The following is a 5,195-nucleotide window of genomic DNA, read 5'->3' as shown; positions in this document are numbered from 1 at the left end:
CATTCTTTTTCATTTTTTTTCCTCTAATCTCATCTGTGTATCTTATTTCAAAAAGATATTCTTCAGGCTCTGAAATTCTTTCCTCTGTTTGGTCTATTCAGCTATTGATACTTTTGGTTGCCTTATGAAGTTCTCGTGTTGTGTTTTTCAGCTTCATGGTTCATGAATCAGTGGAGGCTGCAGAACAGCAAAGATGGCTGCCTAATCATTCCTCTGGGATCTCCATCCCAGAAGGGCGCTGACCTGATGCCAGCAGGAATACTCCTGTAAAAGGTTTCTGGTGACCCCTGTTGTGGAGTCTCACCCAGTCAGGATGCATGGGGTCAGGGACCTGCTTAACAAAGCACTCTTGCTGCCCTTTGGTGGAGTGGGTACACTGTGCTGTGGGGAATCCTACTGGTCCAGACTTCCCAGATTCCTCTGATCCATCAGGGGGAAAAACTAAGTCCACTAATCTGTGAAGGCTGTGGGTGCCCCTTCTCCAGAGACTCCATGCCATGGAAAGCAGAGTTCTGTTTGTAAACCCCTAGCTGGACTTGCTAAAATTACCACAGGGAGGCCCTGCTCAGTGGCGAGGGTCCAGGTTCAGCTTAAAGAGGCAGTCTGGCCACAATCTGCCACAGCCACTGTGCTGTGCTGTGGGAAGTTTCTCCTGGGTCCAAACTGCTCAGTCTCGCCAGCACCAGCCAGGTAAAACTGCATACTTACTGGAGCCGCAGTGATCATGGCTGCCTGTCCCCTCAGGAACTTGGTAGTCTTAGGCAGTCTCCAGCCAAGTGGTCACCTAGAATTTGCACAGCTCTGTGCTTGGGACCCAAGGCCCCAATGGCGTGGGCTTATGAGGGGATCTGATCCATGGATTGCCCAGATCTGTGGAAAAGGCATGGTTTCCTGGGTGAGGTAGCACAATCACTCACCACCTCCCTTGGCTGGGGCTGGGAGTTCTCCTTGTGCCATATGGCTCCTGGGTGGCCTTTGCTCCACCTTGTTTTTCCTTGGCTCTCTGTAGGTTGTGCCAACTGCCTCGTCAGTTCCAGTGAGACTGACCAGTGGGAGCTCTTCTTGGTGGGAGCCACTGATTGCAGCTATTTCTATTCAGCCACCCTGCCTCTCCCAGGCTTACTTCTATAACAATTTTGCTTCCTAGCCTCTATTCTACTCTTGGGATTCTCTCTTCCCACATAGTACTCTAATATCACTACAGTTATTTTGAGAGTCCAAGGCTCTGGAGTAGCAGGTTTCATTCAAATGGCCATCATCCTTGTAGATATGACTCCTTCAGGTTTTATGATATCCAAATTATATAAGGAACTTGAACAACTTAATAGTAAGAAAACAAATCAGCCAATTAAAAAATGGGTGAAGGATTTGAATAGGCCTTTCTTAAGAGACATAAATGGCAAACAGGTATATTTTAAAAATGCTCGATATCATTAATCATCAGAGAAGTGCAAATTAAAAGTACAAGATGTCAACTCATACTAGTTAGAATAGCTATCATAAAAAAATGATGAAAGATGACAAGTGTTGGTGACGTTGGGGAGAAAAGGGAACCTTTGTATACTGTGAGTAGGAATGCAAATTCTTTCAGCTATTATGGAAAACCATATGGAGGCTCCTCAAAAATTAAAAATAGAACTATTTTAGAATCCAGCCATACTACTACTGGAAATATACCCAAAGTATATGAAATTAGTGTGTCAAGTTGATATCTGAACTCCATTGGTCACTACAGTATTATTCACAATAGCCAAGATAGGTGATACTGTTTGGATGTTTGTCCCCTCCAAGTCTTATGCTGAAATGTGATTTTCCATGTTGAAGGTGGGGCTTGATGGGAGGTGATTGGATCATGGGAGGGTTCTCTCATGAATGATTTAGCACCACCCCCATGGCAATAAGTGAGTTCTTGCTCAGTTAGTTCACATGAGAGCTGGCTGTTTGAAAGTCTAGGACCTCCTCCTTCTCTCTTGCTCTGTCTTTTGCCATGTGATGTGCCTGCTCCCACTTCACCTTCTGCCAGGACTGTAAACTTTATGAGGCCCTCGTCAGAAGCTGAGCACATGTTATTGCTATGCTTGTACAGTCTACGGAACTGTGAGCCTCTTTTCTTGATAAATTGCCCAGCCTCAGGTATTTCTTTATAACAATGCAAAAATGACCCAACACAATAGGAAATCAACGGTCCATCAACGGATGAATGGATACACAACACATGACACACACACAAAACAGAGTACTATTCAGCCTTCAACAAGAAGGAAATCCTGTCATTTGAGACAACATGGATGAACCTGGAGGACATTACGTTAAGTGAAATACACTAGGCACAAAAAGACAAATACTCATGACCTCAATGATATGTGGAATCTAAAAAAGTAAACTCATTGAAACAGAGTACAATGCTGGTCATCGGAGGCTGGGAGATGGGAAAATTGGGGAGATGTTGGCCAAAGAACACAAAGTTTTGGTTAGAAGGAATAAGTTCAAGAGATCTATTGTACATCACAGTGACTACAATTAATAACAACATGTTGTATACTTAAAAATTGCTAAGACAGTACATGTTAAGTGTTCTCACTACTAATTTACATACTTACAACCACATACCTAACACCAAAAATGATAGGTATATGAGGAAATACATATGTTAAATAGCTTGATTTAGCCATTCAACAATGTACGCATATATCAAAACATCATGCTGTACACCACAAATATAAACAATGTTTACTTGTTGATGAAAAAATAATTGTGTATCACCTTGACTGGCCCATGGGATACCTAGATATTTGATCAAACATTACACTGGATGTGTCTGTGAGGATATTTTTGGCTAGGTTTAACCTTTACATCAGTAGACTGAGTAAAGTAGATTGCCCTTGCTAATGTGGGTGGGCCTCAGCCAATCAGGTTTGAAGGCATGAATAGGCCAAAAAGATTGACCCTCCCAGAAAGAAAAGATAATTCTTCCTATCTGATTACCTTTGAGCTGGGACTTTTGTGGTTTCCTGGCTTAAAGCTTGAACTGAAACATCAGCTCTTCCTGGATTTTGGCTTTTGGACTGGAGTTTTTCTGGTTCTCAGGACTTGGACCAGAACTACATGGTAAATTCTTCTGGTTCTCTGTCTTGCTGACTGCAGATTTCTGGACTTGTCAAATTCAATCATGTGAGCCAATTTCTTATTTTACACACACACACACACACACACACACACACACACACACACACACACACCTTGCTGGTTGTGTTTCTCTGGAGAATCCAGACTAGCACACAAAGTAAAACCTAAGGTCATTGGGCATGATGGCTCTTGCCTATAATCCCAGCACTTTGGGCATCCAAGGCTGGAGGATCGCTTGAGCCCAGAAGCCTGGGCAACACAGTGAGACTCTGTCTCTGCCAAAAAAAAAAAAAAAAATTATCTGGGTATGGTAGCACATACCTGTGAACCCAGTTACTCAGGAGGCTGAGATGGGAGGATCAGTTGAGTCTAAGAGGCTGTGGCTGTAGTGAGCTCTGATTGTGCTGTAATAACCTAGCTTGTGCTAGCCTGACTCCATCTTAGCTGTAAACTCCATTTTTGCCTCTCCCTCCCTGCTGTGTCTCCCTTGGGTGCACAACAGGAACCCACACTGATGCTGTGCTTATGTCACACTGACTCTGTGCTTATCCTACCATATAAACAATGCACCTACATCCTGCTTGGCAAACACACCTACTATTGTGTTTAACTCTCCTTGGACCCCCCTCTTGGTGATTGTTTGGAAAATACCCTGGTCTGCAACCACATCCCTCTAACCCGCTTATTCTGCTTTTGTAAAATTCTGCTTCAGCTAGGTGCCTCCTCCCCTACCTAAATCAAGGTATAAAAGACAATCAAGCCCTTTCCTTGGGGCCGAAAGAATTTTGAGCATTAGCTGCCTCTTGGTCGCTGGCAAATAAAGGACTCTTAATTTGGAACTCAGAGCATGGTGCTTTCCTTCTGACTTGCTGGGTTACAACAGTGCCACTGCATTCCAGCCTGGGTGACAAATTGAGAGCCTGTCTTCAAAACAAAACAAAACAAAACTAAGGTGGTTACAATGGTGTATAAGGCCCTGCATCTTCAGGCCTTATTATTCTCTGTTCATTCCTCTGGTCCAGGAGTCTGTAAACTATGGCTTATAGGCATACAAGCACTTCCTGTTCCCCCTGACATGTTCTTCCCTTATACATGACTTAGTCCCTGACCTCCTTCAGGTTCTTGGTCAAAAGTCACCGTCTCAAAGAAGCTCCCCCTCCCAAGTATTCTTCCCTGCTGTTTTCCTCCATATCAGCTATCACTATCTTAATTGTCATACATTTTATGTTTATCATCTGTGCTTCCCCGCTCAATGTAAACTCTGTGAAGTTGTGCTTTTGTTTTGTTTGTTTGTTATTGAATCACCAGTGCCTAGAATAGTGGCTGGCATAGAAAATGTTCAATGGAACTTTTGAATGAATGTAAGGAATTCGTCTTAATCTATTTCTGGGCTGTTGAACGGTGCCTCTTGAATAAGATGCCATAGACTGAACTACATGGATCCAAGATTCACCAGGGTTTCATATGCTTATCTAGCCCATATAAGCATGTAATAGCATAGAATGGCATTGATTGAAATAGCCTTCTGAACAAAAATATAATAGAAATATGTTTTATTTCCTGAGAGGACAAAAAGGAGGGGGGGGAACATATGCTTTAGGCATTGAAATGTTTTCTTTTAATCTTTTTTTTTGACATCTCTCTCATTCTTAGAAGCATGTGGCACTCTTTGCTCACTCCCTTGACTCTTTGACTTTCTCTGAAATGACTACATTTGATTTTCCTGGTCTTATTATCTTCTGATCCCCTTCTATTTGTCCAGACCATCTCAATTCTAATCCTTTAATTCCTTTTAGCAAATAGGAGTGGAAAGAATGAAAAAAAAGAGATAAACCTCAAGCACAGAGGTTATGGACAAAAAATAAGTTCTCATGAGAAATAGACATTTGTCTTTTTTATTAAACAGCTCCTGAAAGTCTGCTGGGCAATACACAAATGCTTTGCTTCACCAAAGCAGATATTCATGGCTTGCATGTTGTGGATGAATGGAAAGATTGTGGGAGATCTGATGACCTTTTTCTGAGACCCTCCTTTATATTCTTAATTAACTATCTGTGCACAATTAAGAA

This window comes from Sapajus apella, unplaced genomic scaffold (genome assembly GCF_009761245.1).
Source record: "Sapajus apella isolate SASKATOON/1434 unplaced genomic scaffold, GSC_monkey_1.0 scaffold23, whole genome shotgun sequence".
Taxonomy (NCBI): domain Eukaryota; kingdom Metazoa; phylum Chordata; class Mammalia; order Primates; family Cebidae; genus Sapajus; species Sapajus apella.
The sequence above is the reverse complement of the archived record's forward strand: the minus strand, read 5'-3'. Positions refer to the sequence as shown.